The 17,332-nt window shown below is 47.6% G+C and overlaps 1 protein-coding gene across 3 annotated transcripts in view; it reads right to left on the bottom strand.

Moving 5' to 3' along the window:
- Positions 1 to 17,326, bottom strand: part of TMOD1 (tropomodulin 1) — an 82,281-nt gene extending 64,955 nt beyond the window's left edge. The window contains exon 1 of one of the 3 annotated variants that reach the window (XM_004372241.2): positions 17,237 to 17,326. The gene's annotated coding sequence lies outside the window, so the exon portion shown is untranslated. Of the gene's footprint in view, positions 1 to 6,682; positions 6,799 to 9,307; positions 9,371 to 17,236 lie in introns of those variants that run through there. The other 2 variants (XM_023727486.1, XM_023727487.1) reach the window with 2 other exon arrangements.
- Positions 17,327 to 17,332: the final 6 nt, after the last annotated feature.

Consider the following 17,332-nt stretch of genomic DNA (forward strand, 5'->3'; position numbering starts at 1 on the left):
AGATCAGCTGGCTTTCAGAGCCCGCATTGCTCTAGCCATCATATCACAACACCTTTTTCATAGAATCACTTAGTGTCATGCAGAAAGGGGACTGCCTAGTCTGGACCCCTCATTTTTACTCCCAAGGAAGCTGACCCAGAGGGAAGAAATGATGTGCCAGGAGGGCTCAAAGGGACCAGTGTCCACATCCCTCACGTCCCAGGCTGTGCTCTCTTTTGCTACAGAAGGCTACCGTTGGTTTGCATTTCATGGAAGATACCTAACACCTGTGTTTGAATCCTGTCTTTGCTACTTCCCATAGCCATAACATTTTCACACCTGTTAACTCATTTGATCCTCATGACACACCCTATAAGCTGGGTCTTCTAATTTAAACCATTTAATCACTGAGGAAACAGAAGGCTGACCTAGGGCTTGACCCAGGACCCCTGATATCAGACCCCAGTGCTCCCCACTACCCACACTGTCTCTCACTTAATCTGGGAAGGCAAGAGATCGTCAGCCCTTTTGTCCTCCAGCTCGACTAAATTTGATAACATGGCTGAGTCGTGCACCCTTCAAGCCCGGCTCACGTGTCACTTCCTCTGTGAAGCCACAGCATCCCCTCACTAAGCAAAGCTCATCTGGCCCATAGCACTGGTCTAGGTCCACACCTCTCTACACAGTCTCCCGCTTGACTTCCCCGCGGGCAGGGTCCAGGTTTGCTTCATCCCCCCACCTCTGCTCCCCAGGGCCTAGCCCATGGCCATGCACATGGGAAGAAGTCTTTTTTTTTTTTTTTAATTTAATTTTATTGTTGTACTTTAAGTGAAAGTTTACTATTCAAGTTAGTCTGTCATACGAAACTTTATACATACATTATTATGTGACCCTAATTGCTCTCCCTATACTGTGACAGCACACTCCTCCTTTCTACCCCTGATTTCCTGTGTCCGCTCAACCAGCTCCTGACCGTCTCTGCCTTCCCATCTCACCTCCGGACAGGAGCTGCCCATCTAGTCTCATGTATCTACTTGAGCTAAGAAGCACACTCCTCACAAATATCATTTTATGCCCCATAGTCCAGTCTAATCTTTGTCTGAAGAATTGGCCTCGGGAATGGTTTTAGTTCTGGGTTGACAGAAGTTTGGGGGCCATGCTTTCTGGGGTTCCTCCAGTCTCAGACCATTAAGTCTGGTCTTTTTAGTAGAATTTGAGTTCTGTACCCCACTTTTCCCCTGCTCCGTCAGGGACTCTCTGTTGCGTTCCCTGTCAGGGCGGTCATTGGTGGTAGCTGGGCACCATCCAGTTGTTGTCTCAGGCTATTGCAGTCTCTGGTTCATGTGGCCCTTTCTGTCTCTTGGGCTAATGCTTTCCTTGTGTCTTTGGTGTTCTCCATTCTCCTTTACTCCAGGTGGGTTGGGACCAATTGATGCATCTTAGATGGCCGCTCACTAGCTGTTAAGACTCCATACGCCACTCACCAAAGTAGGATGCAGAACATTTTCTTAACAAACTTTGTTATGCCAATTGACCTATATGTGGGAGGAAGTTTTTACTGAAATGAACTCAATTTCAGTTCTCCACCTGCATTGGATGGTCCAATCAGACAGCCTTGCGGAGAATTTGGGCTCTTCTCCTCTTGGAAAACATTAGCTTGCTGCAGAAGCTGCTGTTATCTCTGTTAGTCCCTGCTGTCTGTCCTTTGACTTACGTGAGCTGAGCCATTAGCCTTCCTTTCTGAAGCTGACAGGCTAATCAGTGAGACAGTAGCTCGAGGCTTTTTTAAATGCTGCAGGGTAGAAAGCAGTACTGTATGTAACTCACCATATATACCCTTGACATCACCTTCTTCACAGCAGTTTCTGTTTTTAGACCCCCACGCAAACAAACAAAATCCATGCTCATCTGTGAAATGGCTGATGGAATTTTCCCGAGTAGAGAGAAAAGAAGATGAGGAGAAGACAACCAACCAAGCAATCAAAAAACTAGTTGTTAGTTAAAAACAATTAATTTTCAAAAACCAAAACTAAAGGTCGCTAAGCTAACAGAAAAAGCCTCCAGTTTTGAAAACAGAGAGCATGTTCTGTTAGTTTAAGTGTGCGTGTGTGTGGGTATATTTGTAAGAGAAATCTGACAGCCAGCTTGATAAGAAAAGACTTGCTTTCCAAGCACAGAAAACCACAGTGCCATCTTTCTCTGAGAACGGCTCAGCTTCGCCTATGTTTTCCTTTAACCAGACTCCAGGAATGCAACGTTCAGACCATAAATGGCCCCCCCTTGATTCATTTCTATTTAGTTCCAAGGAAAGCACAACCAGCTGACAGTGCTCTGGTATAGATGCAGAGTCTCCCCGGAGGCCCTCAGAGAACAACCTGATTTGACTTTTCCTGAGTGGAGCCAGGAAAAGGAAAGGATCCTTCATCTCCATCCAGGGGCAAGTGGGACCCTGATGATGAACGTGGAAGCTTCCAGAACAGGCTCACAGAGATTTCAGAACCACCTCCAAACTATTAGTGTCTTTTAGGTGGGCTGCAAAACACATGTTTTTTGGCACTCAAACAGATCTGGGTTATACAAAGTTCCACTCTTGACTGCAGAACTTCTCAAAAACTTTGGTCTGCTACCATGCATTGGACATCACCAAAGGGGTAGGTTGCAAACAGAATTTCCCAAACCTTTTTGACCATGAAACCATTGTTCTGAGAAACTGCTCCTGGAATTCGAATCCTATGAAACGAAGTTGGAAAATAGACTTAGACTCACTGCTGGGTCACATCAGAAAGACACTCGGAACCACACAAGAAGGGACGTAGGTAGGGACAGGACAAGCTGGGACACACCTCTTGGGAAGTTGGACAGGTTTGGGATCTTGGGAGCACCCCATGTCTGTTATCTTTGCCACCAGACTCTTTTTCTAGATGATTTGCAATAAAACCTGTATAAGAGTCGTGGACTGACCCTGGAGAAAGAAAGAGCCAGAGTGAGGGAACAGAGGAGAAAGGACTCCATATCAAAGCTGGCTCGTGAGGGGAACTTCTAGCTCAATTGGCATAACACAGTTTATAAAGAAAATGTTCTACATTCTACCTTGGTGAGTAGCGTCTGGGGTCTTAAAAGCCTGTGAGCAGCCATCTAAGATAATTCACTGGTCTCATCCCTTCGGGAGCAAGGGAGAATAAAGAAAACAAGATACAAGGGAAAGATTAGTCCAAGGGACTAATGGACCACAACTACCACGGCCTCCACCAGACTGAGTCCAGTACATCTAAATGGTGCCCGGCCACCACCTCTGACTGCTCTGACCAGGATCACAACAGAGGGTCCCGGGCAGAGCTGGAGAAAAATGTAGAACAAAACTCTTAACTCGCAAAAAAGAGACAAAACTTACTGGCCTGACAGAGACTGGAGAAACCCCGAGAGTATGGCCCCTGGACACCCTTTTAGCTCAGTAATGAAGTCACTCCCGAGGTTCACCATTCAGCCAAAGATTAGACAGGCCCATAAAACAAAAGGAGACTAATGGGGCACAACAGTCCAGGGTCAAGGACTAGAAGACAGGAGGGGACAGGAAAGCTGGTAATAGGGAACCCAAGGGTGAGAAGGGACAGTGTTGACATGTCATGGGGTTGTTAACCATTGTCATAAAACAATATGTGTACTAACTGTTTAATGAGAAACTGTTCTGCAAACCTTCATCTAAAGTACAATTAAAAAAAAAAGCTGGCTGGTGAAAAATGAACCAGGGAAGGAGTTAAGAAGTAGGTGGAAACCATGGGGACTGCTGAGGAAGGGATGTGGGGCTCAGAGATGTCACCCTGAGAGGTGCAATCATCAGAAACACCTTCACATCTCCTGAAGAAGACTCCCTCTTTCCACAAACAGGAAAATTAGTGCACCACTTACATACCTCCAAGGTGCTGTTGAATTAAAAAATCCTATTTCATACTTTAAAAAGCTCTTTCTGATGATAAGTGTCCCTGTGAATGTCATGGAATGATGAGGCATTAAATTAAATAAGCTAAGAGGAACTGAGAACTCCTGAGGTAAACTATGAAGCTGTCAGCTTCAAGCCACACTTATCCACTTGGCTCACGGGGTGGTTTCTGTAAAGAGGATTCTCTTCCTGCGGTCGGTGACGTGAGGGAACTGGAGATGGGGAAGAGGCAGGGTGGGTGGGAGGTGAAAACTAGTACATTAGTAGAGCCCACTGTAAGCTCAGTCTTAAAATACAGCTTGGAAGATATTGTATTTTATAAGTATTAACAAAAGGCATCCGTTTCATTAATAAAAGAGGCGTCATGGATGGAGCACAGGCCTGAGATTCATAACACTTTGGTTGGAGAGCCAGTTGTGATGGTAACTCCCTGGGTGACCCTCACGAAGTTCCTTCACTTCTCTGGGCCCCCGTTTGCCCATCTGTAAAATGAAATAGCTGGATCACATTGGTGTTTTTTCTTTCTTTCTTCTTTCCTTCATTCCTTTCTTTCCTCCCTTCCTCCCCCTTTCTCTCCCCCCGCCTTCCTCTTCTCTTTCTTTTTTTACTGTGGTAAATATATAGGTAACAAAACATCGGTCATTTCAACAATCTTCACATATACAGGTCGGTGACATTAAATATGTTCATCATGTTTTTCAACCATGTTGGTGGTTTTTAAACTGTGCCCAGGGGACCTCTCAGACTCAGGAAGTGCCTCCAGGGCCACTGCAGGGTTGCAGGGGTGGGGTGGTAAGAAGGAGAGGCTGAGTGAGGGGGTACAACCCTGATTTTAGCTATTTTGTATATTTGGGGTTTCAAATAAGATTTCCCTTGAAGAGAGGGTTCTGTAGTTAAAAAAAAAAAGTTGGAAATCACTGGACTGCATTTCTTTGTAGGGTGAGAGGGTGACAGTACTCATCCTACAGATGTTATGAGGATGAAGTGGAGACAGCAGATAAGGTGCACAGTGTGTTCAGCACAGGCTCAATAAATGATAGCCGTTATTAGGAGGCTGCTTTCCCACACACACCATCACAAGACTGTAAGGTCCCTCTGTCTTATTGTCGCCATGTGCCTGGAGCCTAGCCCTGTGCCTGGCCCAGAGGTGCCCCTGAGGAGGGGAATGAGCACACCTGAGTTCAGCTGCAGTGTCCTTGGAATCTTGGGTGAGTCCCTTCTCTCCTCTGATCCTGTTTTCCTATCCTTAAAATGGAAAGACTGGACCAGGTCTGGGAGGGAGGGATGGGACAGGCAGGAAGGTGTAAAGCCTCCTGGGCTCCCAACATGGCCCACCTGAACCAGAACAGCCCCTTTGTAACCTGCTTTATAGATAGGGTCCTGAGTAAGAGTTGGTTGGGGGGAAGAAAACACCGCTAAGTAAACTCAAAATAAACTTAAAAATTTGTCTTCCACATCTGGTGTGTATTTCACAATTACAGCACACCAAACTACCATGCTTCTCAGTGGCAGAAGCCCTAAGCCTCCGTTAACTGTGAAAAGAGAATTTACAAGCTGTGCCAGGAGGTAAAAACTCAGCAGATTGGATAGTAAAAATTAGCACGTCAAGGGCTGAGGCCGTCCGTCAGGGAAGCCTCAGAAGTGAAAGCTCTGAGCCAGGGAAGCTCCTTGGAGTATGGTGTAAGGGATGCTTTTTAAATCGTTCACGGGAAGTGGGTCCAGTTTCTCCTGCTAATGGCCTCTCCAGCCTCTGCCCATGTGGGAGAAACACTTGAGCAGCATCTGATTATGGAATGCACTGCCCTGAGCTCAAGAAGCACTGAGTCACAGTTCAAATGAATATTTTCCAGTTAGACCATCTTCTTATTTCAGCTGCAGGCAATGTCTCAAGGATGGGTGAAGAAAGTTTGATCTTCAAACAAAGCTGATTCTTCATACCCCATTACCATCATTATGACATGATCCCTCATCATTAAATCCTGCATCCCAGGACACTGCTATCTACTCCTTTCTCCTGACCCTTTCTCCTCCCTTGGCTTTAGGGACACAAGAGTGCCTGGGATGACCCCAGCCCCTCATAAGAAAGTTGTTCCTCTCCCCTCAGCCCTTCCTCAAAGGGCACCTCCTGGGCAGCCATTCTTTGTACCATGTGACCACCCACTCTCAGCTGATTGGACAGAGTGGGTGCCTGGCTCAAGGGCAGCCAAACTGACTGGCTGGTCAATGACATATAAGGTGGCCTGGGACCAAAAAAAAAAGAGTTGAACAAATGATCTTCTTTATTTCTTGGCATTGAACTGGGACTTGAGGAGAGAATGGGGCAGGTGGCAGGGGAACTGGGGTGAAGAGAAGCTGGGTTGACCATGAGGACCATGTGGAAACTGGGCTGTGAGGAAAGAGACATGCTAAGAGTGAGCGTCGTCATAAGAGGGAGAGTTCACTTGCCTGAGAGGGGAGTGCGTTCCAGAAGTGCCCAGGCTCCTGCTCCCTCAGGTCTGCTTGCTGTGGTTCATGTTGGATTCTCATGAGATCTCTGTCCTCCCACTGTCCTTACAGCCTCCACCACTCTCCCCACCCCACCGTACTAAAGTAACTTGGATGAGTCCCTGCTCCTTGCAGCCAGACAAGAAGGAGAGCTCACACTCTCTCAGTCCCCTCCTTTTCTGATCCCCCTTCTGCATCTCCTTGATGATGCATTATTCTTGCATCATCCCCTGGGCTCTGTGCCCCCTTCTCACTTTCTTGCTGTCCCTGGGTGGTTCTCACCTTCTCCTGTGTGGCTTCTGCTACCAGTGATAAGCTGATGACCCTCCATTCTTCCCTCTCCAGCTCAGGCCCTTCCTGAGCCCTAGCTCCCTGGGTGTCACATGGAGAACAGATGAAGGATTAGGTGAAACATGGCCACATTCTGGAAATCTCTAATGGGCTGACCTGGGGAAGAGGGAACAGAAGTGTTCCATGGGACCCCTGAGATTATCAAGATGTAGATTTCCAAACACAAACATTTTCTAACTATAAAAACTGCTCATGGATGCACTGGGCTGATTCAGGAGGTAGTGAGCATCCTGTCATTATAGACATGTAAGCAGAGATGAAAAGGAGCCCTAGTTGCCAATGGTTAAGTGCTTGGCTGCTAACCCGAAAGTTTGAGCCTACCAGCCGCTCCACAGAAGAAAGATGTGGCAGTCGGCTTCCGTAAAGATTACAGCCTTGGAAACCCTATGCAGCAGTTCTACTCTGTCCTATAGTGTCACTGTGAGTCAGAATTGACTAAATGGCAACAGGTTTGGGTTTTTTGGAGGGTAATCAGAGATGATAGAGTCCTAGAAAAGGGTCTTATAGAGGAGGTGTCTTAGTCATCTAGTGCGGCTATAACAGAAATACCACAAGTGGATGGCTTTAACAAAGAGAAGTTTATTTTCTCACAGCCTAGTAGGCTAGAAGTCCAAATTCAGGGCACCAGCTCTAGGAGAAGGTTTTCTCTGTTGGCTCTGGAGGAAGGTCCTTGTCATCAATCTTCCCTTGGTCTGGGAGCTTCTCCACACAGGAACCTCAGGGTCCAATTGACACACTCTGCTCCAGGCACTGCTTTCTTGGTGGTATGAGGTCCCCCACTCTCTGCTCGCTTCCCTTTCCTTTTATCTCTTGTAAGATAAAAGGTGGTGCAGACCAAACCCCAGGGAAACTCCCTTTACATTGGATCAGGGATGCGACCTTAGTCAGGGTGTTACAATCCCACCCTAATCTTCTTTAGCATAATCTAATCTTGCCCCATTAACTGCAGGCACAGATTTATAACACATAGGGAAATTACAATTATAATAAAATGGAGGACAACCACACAATACCAGGAATCATGGCCTAACCAAGTTGACACACATTTTTGGGGGACATAATTTAATCCATGATGGGGGTAATGCATCAATTGGTGGTAGTGGTTGGGGAGTTGACTAGATGAGATTTAAGGCCTTTCAAATCCTAATTCCATCATGAAAGACATATTGGGAGCCACTGAATGGAGGATGGGGATTTAATGACCAGGTCTCTTTAAAAGACCTGTTTTCTGGCCTCTTTGCATTTATTTTCCCGGGCTGATCTCATTCTCTTAGTCATATGGGAAATTTCTAAGAAAGCAGGGAAGCTAAACATAGTGTTTGACTCTAACACTTTCTGCAGTTGCTACAATCCCCATCCCAGGACACACAGAGCCTCAAAGGTCCACGTGTCAGTCCAAGTTGTCAAATGGCTTAAATTAGAAAGACCTCGAATTTGTGTGTGTGTGTGTATGTAGGGGGGCTGGGAATGAATGTGTGTGTATGTGTATGGGGGACTGGGGATGAATGTGTGTGTGTGTGTGTGTATGCGGAGGGAATGGGGATGAATGTGTGTGTGTGTATGCGGGGGGACTGGGGATGAATGTGTGTGTGTATATGGAGGGGGGTTGGGGATGAATGTGTTGGGGGGGTGTGTAGGGAGGACTGGGGATGAATGTGTGTGTGTGTGTGTGTGTATGTGGAAGGGGCTGGGGATGAATGTGTGTGTGTATGTGTGGGGGGCAGGGATGAATGTGTGTGTGTATGTGGGGGGGGGCGGGGATGAATGTGTGTGTAGGTATGCAGGGGGGCTGGGGATGAATGTGTGTGTGGGCATGTAAGGGGGCCTGGGGATGAATGTGTGTGTATATGGAGGGGGGTTGGGGATGAATGTGTGTGTGGGTGTGTGTAGGGGCTGGGGATGAATGGGTATGCGTGCATGTGTGTGTTTTCATTTTGGATCTCTTCAGGTCATCAGGGTGTCTGAGTCACCACACAAATCATCGTAAGCAACAAGGTTCCAGGAAAAAGCTCTGAAACCATCTCCCTGTCCCACCTGGCCTGACCATCTGCCCTCCAAACCATGCTGCACTCCACTCTGTGGCTCCTTCTCTCCACCCCCTGCCACTTTCCTAGTTCAGGCCACCATTAGCTCTCATCTGGGCTCTTCCATATGTCCCCTCCCCAAGCTAGCCTGTCGGCCACCAGGCTCTGCTCTTCCATTTCATCTTCCCCCACACAGCTGAAACGGGTTTTAGGAAGCCATGTATCTTAATGCAAATGAGAGAGCTGATTGGAGTTCTATGGGAGCCATCCCATTGTCCTGTTCCCCTCCAACCCCAGTCCCCAAGACTGAAAGCTACTTGAGGGCAAGCATCTCTATGGTCTCCTATGATCCAAAAATAAGTCCTACCCCTCTCAGGTGCTCAAGAAATGTTTACTGAATGAATAAATAAATATTATTGGCTTTGACAGCCATAAGTCAAAAGCATTGGTAGAAGAAAACTCTGCTTGTAAGAAAGTTTATGGAGCTCACTCCTATTCTCATTCTCCATTTTACAAACATGAACTTTCTCACCTTGCCTCACAGAAGGTGTTCATATGAGGTATAGTTTTATGAAGCAGGCATTTGCATTTCCTGGAAAATATGAAAATTAGCATGAATGATGCCAAAAGGCAAATAAGGGAAAATATATTTGGTGTACATTTGATAAAGCGCTAGTTTGCTTAATAGACAAAGAGTTCCTACAATCAATTAAAAAAATTAGAAAAGCCCAATGAAAACATGGGAAAAGGAACAAGCAGTTCACATAAAAAGAAATACAAGTGGCTAATAAACATGTGAATAGATAATGACTCTCACTCATGTGAAAGAAATGAGCTATCAGTCCTCATCTATCAGACTGATAAATATTAAAACATCTGAGAATTCCCAGTGTTCACGAGATGTGGAGACAGCAGCTTTCTTACACAGAATAGAAGTATACATTGGTACACCCTCTTTCAAGGCAATTTAAGCTGTATCTATCAAAATGCACACACCCTTTGGCTAAGCAATTACACTTCTAGGAATTTATCCTACCAGTATACACACTGAACTGTGTAAAGATATATGTACAAATTATCTGCTACAGTGTAATTTATAATAGCAAGATACTGGAAACCACATTAAAGTCCATCAAGAGAGAACTGGGTAGATAAATTATAGTGTAGACATAAAACGAAATGTTAGAGGGTTTTATTACCCATCATACCTCTGAACCTTATAATAGCAAGCATTATTCTGTACTTACTGCATACTGGGCCCTGTGCTAAGCTCTTTACGCTGATTATTTCAAGCCATCTTAACAACTCCGTGAGGTAGGTAATTTTATTATACCCATTTTATAGATAAAGAAACTGAAGTGCAGAGAGGTGAAGGAACTTGCCCAAGGTCACAAAGCTAAGAAGTGGTAGAGCCAGGAGGGGAAGCAGGCAATCTAATTGCACTCATTATCACTACCCCATGCTGCCTTCCTACAACAGCTAACACATAATGCTAGCAATATATGGGCAATGCCCTAAGAATTTCACATATAATAACTATTTTAATCCCCCATGAAAAGCCCACTTTATAGATAGGGAAACTGAGATACAGAGGGGTTAACAAAGTCACCTGAGATTACACAACCAGCAACTAGCAGTGTTTAGGTTTGAACCCAGGGAGGTGATCTCCAGAGTCCACGTTCTTAATCACTATATTAAACTGCCTCCCATCTAGTGCCCATCATGACAATATACTCTTAGAATTAGGGCTAAGAAAACATTTCTCCCTCTTGAAAGACTGATGTTCTTCCTTTTATTATCAGACACGAAGAGCCTGCAATCTATTTTGTTTCCCTTTTCACCTCGGCTGCCACAATTCATCTCAGAGCTGATTTGAGCATCCAAATACAATTGTCATCTTCAGCCTGGATGCTGGCATAATTTCCTCTCCTTATTCTCTATGTTGGATGTTCCTTACCTGGGCTTTTGAATGGCCTTCAGGGGGATCCATGCACCTTCTGAGGTGGTATGCCAACTGTTGTGTATATGAATATGTTCATTTTTCTAGAGCAAAGGTCCATAACCTCCATCAGATTTTCAGATCCTAGTCTTCAATGTTTCTGCCTTTTTTCCCCCGTTCTTAGTAGGTACACTGCCTGTGTAGGTTTCTTTTAAGTCATCTCCAACCCTTTTAATGGTGTAAGGACTGCAGTTTGAAAACCATAAATAAACGCATACAACTTTGCCACTCAGTCTGAATTTTGAAATCTTCCTGAGTTTGCATGGAGGAATCTGTCCTGATCTCTCTCCTGTCTTAAAATTTTCAGACTTCTGAGTGGTTTTGATGCAGGCATCTCAGATCCCCAGCCTAGCACTTGCCAGACACTCATCCTGTGCTCAGCTTGTAAGCAATGTGAGTAAGTTATAGACTAGGAAGAGCCCTTGATTTGGAGTCAGGGCTTAAATGATCATTTGTAGATTTTAAAAACACTATCTTAATGCAATGGCCAGCAAAAAACTTTATGATGACTAGCACTCACCTTGGGGCTCAAACTGTGGTCCAGGACCACAAGCATCAGCAGCACCTGGGAGCTTGTTAGAAATGCAGGATCTCAGGTCCCTCCCCAGATCTACTGATTCAGAATCTGCATTTTTAATAAGATCTCAGGTGATTTGAATGCATATTAATCAAGTTAATCAAACCCTGGAAAGCACTTTGGTTTTTCTGCAACACGCACCCCAACAGAGTGACTTGGAACAATTCCCACTGGGACTCACTGTCTTATCTGCAAAAGGGGGTAATAATACCTGCCCTTGCTCCCTCACAGGATTACTGTGAGTTTCAAATGAGATAATGGATTCATTCATTAGCTACATATTATTAGGGGGCTAATAGGGGCTAGGGAGGCAATGGGGTGCGGAAGAAGCTGGGCTAAACAGCCTCATAGAGCTGATGGTCTGATGGGATGGGAAAACATGCTGTGGGTGTTGGTTGGTGTTCTGTGATAGTCATAGTTATAGAGCTTTCATTCCTTTATTCTTTCACTCATTCATTCATTCAGTTGTTTATTAAAAATTAAAGTACCTGCACTATGCCAAACACTGAGCTCTGAGCTAGACATCAGGGAAATGGGAGGCAAATGAGCCATAGACTCCGTTCTCAAGGAACTTTCAATCTTGCCAAAGATAAAGACTGTAAGCAGATGATTGAATTTAGAATACACAGTGGCTGGTGCTCTGAGTCCGTGCAGGGGGCTGCGGGAGCACAGATAGGGCAATAAGAAGATCTCCATCTAAGGATGGTTACAAGTTCACCAGGCCAAGATGGGGGGAATAGCATCACAGGCAGAAGGAATAGCAAGAGCAAAGACAGGGTGCATGACACTGCACCGCATGCTCACACCACAACCAGGTGAGGAGCATCTAGGGGAGTGCCAGGAGATGATTTTGGAGAAGTAGCTTCAGGCCTGATCTTAGAAGGTCCTGGTGTTCTGTGCTAAGGAATCTTGTCTTTATCCTGTAGGAAATGGGTAGTCCCTGAAGGAAGAGAAATAACACAGCCATAGCCATGTTTTATAAAAATTCTTTTAACAGCAGCATGGAAGAAGGGAAAGACTTGAGGCAGACAGAGTTTTAAAAGGCCCTGACAGCAGCTCAGGGGAGTGACGGCAGAGTGCTCAATTGAGGCAGTGGATGTGGAGATAGAAATGAATATAAGAGATATTAAGGAGGTAGAATTGTCAAGACTTGATGACCAAATGAATGAGGTGGTAAAAGGAAGTTTCTAGCTTGGTGCCTGGGTGAATGGTATTACTGTAAACCAAGATGGAGGGCACAGGAGGAAGAAGACTAGGTGATGAACCTGAGTCTTGGCCTGTTGGCTTTTAAGTGCCTTTGGAACATCCTATTGCTTTTGTCCTATGGGCAAGAGTCACACATCCCTAGAGCTGAGGAGAGCAGTACAGGCTAGACACATGGATTTGGGAATTGTGAGTTTATAGTTAGTGGCTGGAGCCGTGGGAGTCAATGAGATTACCCAGTGAGAGGGTGTGGGGTGAAAGAGAATAGGGTTGAGAGTGGCACCAACATTTACAAGTATGTGAAGGAGGCTGAGTAAGACCAAGAGGCATTTCTGCTTCCCTTGGTTCTCTTGGGCATGAAGAGTGCATACCCCAGGGGTCACAGCTCATCACCCACCAGAATCATCTCCAGAAAGGGACCCTGGGGCCACCACCCTAGAGGTTCCAGAGTGAGTCGTGGCTTGGGATGGGGACATCAAGAACATGAGATACATGGGTAGGCCCTGTCTCTCTCTCCTTCCTCCTTCCTCCTCATGCCCAGTAGAGTCCAGCTCTTTCACAAACCTGTTTTCTCCAACAGAAAAACAAAAAGATATAAGAGGAGAAGAAATGCTTGAGTTGCTTTGTTTTTTCAGATCAGACAAGGACCTAGCACCTCCTAACACTGAAGAAAACCTCCCAGACGCATCCTAGGTTGACTCCAATGAGCTCATTCTTTTGTTATCCTCAAAAGCAGAGAGTCAGGTCCTATCATGATTAACCAAGCAAGGATTAAAAAAAAGACAAAAAACAATAGAGAAGAAACAGGCCCAGAATTATGCTGTTTGATTCATGTTCTTCCACAGAAACAGGTCTGTGGCTTTAAGCTGATAATGGATTCTAGCAGCCAAATAATTGATCTATCTGGGGTTCGGGCTTTAAATGAAAAGTGAAGTGGCCTTTCTAGAAATGTTGGCAGCAAGGCTGGTCCATTAGTAAGACCAAAAAATCAAAACATTGACTGGAAAAGGTCATTACGACTGCGCTCAGCAGGAGTCATCGATGGATGACGTCATTTCAGAAATGAGCAAGCCAAGGTCAGGAGGCCTGGGCAGGGTCAAGCCACCAGTCATGGCCCATCATCACCCTCCTTCGCAGATACTGGAGTTAGCCAAGGGGATACAGGAGCCTGAGCCAGCGTGGCTTCATTTTACCCTTTCTTTGCTCAGACTTATCCCAGGGGACTAGGGTAACTGCGAGGCCTGTGACATCAAGTGATTAAGGAAGGTCCCTTAGACACCTCCCAAGCACACAGACAGCCTTTAGGTTCTCTTTTCACCCTCTTCACCTCTCCTGGGTCCTTCTCCATGTCTTATCACACTCTTCCTCCCAGAAACACCTGCCTCCCCTATGTCCCTGTCCCCAGCTCCTACTACCTTCCTTGGCCCTTCCTTTCTCATCCAAGCTTTTAGAAAGAATTGCATGCTGTCTCCACTTCTTCAGGTCCCATTAGCTTCTACTTCTGCCCCTTGCTGACATTAATATCATCATAAGGTACCAGGCACCGGGCTGAGGGCTTGTCCTGCATCATCTCACTTAACCCCACAGCGACCCATATGAAATGGGTGCTATTATTATCTCCATTGTACAGAGGAGGAAACTGAGGCTTGGACAGGTTGGGTCACCGGCAGAGGCATATCTAAGGCATGTGCCCTGGGTGCCACTTAAAGAGGGATGCCACTGAACAGTTTCTATTAACCATCACAGTTTCCATTACCCCCTGTAAGAGATCATTCAGCAAGTTAAAACTAATATTTTCATATTTGAGAGCCTTCGTGGGTCAAGGCAGACTGTGTGATCTTGCTCTGTGGAGTGTAGAAAGAGAAGAAACTGAAAAAAAATGACTTTGAGTACATCACGGACCAATTTTCATCAGTGAAAGCAAGGAAGGTGAAGTTGTAATTTTCATGTAGTGCCATAATGTGTTAAGTAAAAGATTAACAAGCTTGACTTATATTTTTAAGCTGATATTATGGTAAAGTTATCTAAAAGATGGGCGTCAGATGTTTGGACAGGGGGGCAATTTCAGTGCTTGCCATAGACGCTATTTTCTGTAGATATGCCTCTGGTCACTGGCCCCAGTAAGGCAGTGCCAGATACTGTTCTTGGACCCTCTGGCATGGCCCCAGCCAACGTCACCAGTGACCTAACTGCCAATTCTAAAGGCCCCCTCCCAGCCCTCACCCCACTCTGTCTCTTTGCAGCAACTAGCACTGCTAACCTCTCTTCTTTGGCTCTTGGGAAGTCACTTTCTCCCACTCCTCCTCCACCCCTCTTCACCCTGGGTTCCCCAGGATTTCATTCCTGGCACTTTATTTTTCTCACCCTAGAAAGTCTTCCAAGAGAAACTCCAAACCCTCTTGATTCCAGGTCCACTAGAGACCATCTTGCCCACCCCCTCATTGCTCAAGGTCACTCTGAGTGGGTGGCAGAGCTGGGGCTGGAGCCAGGTGCCCTGACAAACCCACCTTCCCATTACTCAGAGCTTCCACTACATACTCCCAGTTTTCTCTGCACTGCAGGACGCCTCCCCACCCTGGAGGAGGAGAAGGTGTGAGGCCCTGATAAGTTGGGGCGGAGGCTATTTTTAGAGGACACTGGCTTTCCACTTAGGCTAGGAAGAACCCAAGGGCTGTCTAAAACATGCATTTGCAAGACTTACTCATTAAAGAGAATTATACACCAAAGTGACAGCGTTCCTTGTTTTCACTCTGTCTATTATGTGATTTGAACTAATGCGAACCTTATGATTTGGCTCCATTTCTAGGTGGCACAAACGGTTTGCACTTGACCACTAACTGAAAGGTTGGTGGTTTGAACCCACCCAGTGGCACTGCAAAAGAAAGGCCTGGCAGTCAGCTACGTAAAGATTATTACCAAGAAAATCCTATGGAGCAGTTCTACTCTGTAACACATGGGGTCGCCACGAGTCAGAATCAACTCAATGGCGATGGGTTTGGGTTTGGTTTGGTTTCTGCTTAATTCTTTTATCTGTGAGGTTTTGAGATGGCTTTAGAGGAAATAATAACAGGTAAAGTAGAAACAAAAAAGGAAACTTCAGGATGAGGGCGCTACTGTCTGAGAAAGGGAAAGTCCCTGACCAGCGGATCAAAAAAGACATACCCTTGGGGGGGTGCTCACCGATCCTGAAGACCTGCCCTGTGCAGCAGGAAGGATCAGGAACAGCGATGGGAAAGACCGTTGCAACAGTAGGCCTCCTGGTGTGGTCATCAACCTGTGACCTTGAGCAGAGAGTTCTGCGACCCCTCACGGAAAACAAAATGGCGGTCACCTCGGGGCGGACAATGGGGGTCCTCGCGGCACTCCCGCTGAGGGCCCAGCCCCTGGGTTGAGGATCAGGATCTGGGACACGAAGACTTGCGCCAGGTCATCTCTGAGAGTCCGAGAGAGGAGAAGGGTGAGGCAAGTACTGCCGACAAGATCCGTAAAGGCAAGCAGGGCCGGGATGGCTGCGCCGCACCAGGCCGCGGAGCGCGTGGGTTCCTCTCAGTACAGATGGGGAAATTGAGGCCAGGGAGTGGCTGGATTGGAACCCCTGGCCCTACCTAGTTCATTGGGTTTAAAGCTGTTTGTGTCACCTGCTCCTCTGAAAAGGTGATGCAGGGTCCCCTGAGGAGAGAGTCCCTTAAGCACTCCGGACGTACTTCCAGGGGGTGTACGGCCCAGGCCATTCCAAAGGTCCTGGAGGGTACCCCGGATACGACCCGGATCTGGGCGGCCACCACAGTGTCTGGTGTCCGAAAGTCCACCCGGATATAGCGTCTGAGTCCCCTAGGTCCCATTCCCGAGTCAACGAACAGGTGGGGGCAGCGCGGGCGTCCAGGAGCGCGACCTGCCGCTCTCACACCGCGGTTCCTAGCTCCACCACCGGAACCAAACCGCCCCTACAAATGGGGACACTGAGGCCTAGAGAAACGAGGGGGCTGACAGAGCCACCTGGCGAGTTGGCGACAGCAAGGGGGCTTCTGTGTTCAGGCTCTTTCCCGCTCCAACTCGCCACCTGAAGCGCGTCTCGTGGTGCTTTAAATCTCGCCATCTCCCACATTTTGGGAAACTTTTCCTGTCACAAACTGGCGCTGCTGAGCCCCGAGTCCTCGTCTGCCCGAGCACTTACGCCCCCACTCCCACCCCCAGACTCTCTACCCCCGGAGAAAAGGCCGCGCTCGCGTCCCGGGTTCGGCGGGCACCTGCGCGCAGCAGAGTGGCCCGCGGGCGCCGAGCCCGGCCGCGCTGGAGCCCAAAGGGCTGCGGGGGCGCCCCGCTCCGCTACGACCCGGGTCCTCGACGTTGCTCCTCTAGAGACCCCAAGTCCTTCTCCCATTTACAGACAGGTTGCGGAGGTCTGGAGCGGAGGGCGCCCTGGCGAAGGCCACGCGCGCGGGGCGGCGGGGACCGGAGCGCCGGACTCCGGACCCCGAGACCCAGGTTCCCTAGCCCCGGAGGCAACCTGAGGCGGCCGCGGCGGCCGCGGCGGCTATTTATAGAGGGAGCCACGCTCAGTCCCTCTTGGCGGCGGCGGTGGCGACAGCTGAATATTTTGCCCAGATATGGCTGGGGCCCCGGCGCGGGGGCAGGGAGCCCCACGAGCGCGAGGGGGACCCCAGGCCGAGTGGGGAGCTTACCCGGTCGGAGAGCCACGGGAACAGGGGCGGTCGCGGGCTGCGGCTGGGCAGACGCGGGCGACCACCGACGGGCGCGGGCGGCACAGCGGCGCTCGG

Source organism: Trichechus manatus, unplaced genomic scaffold (genome assembly GCF_000243295.1).
Source record: "Trichechus manatus latirostris isolate Lorelei unplaced genomic scaffold, TriManLat1.0 scaffold00016, whole genome shotgun sequence".
In the NCBI taxonomy this organism is placed as follows: Eukaryota; Metazoa; Chordata; class Mammalia; order Sirenia; family Trichechidae; genus Trichechus; species Trichechus manatus.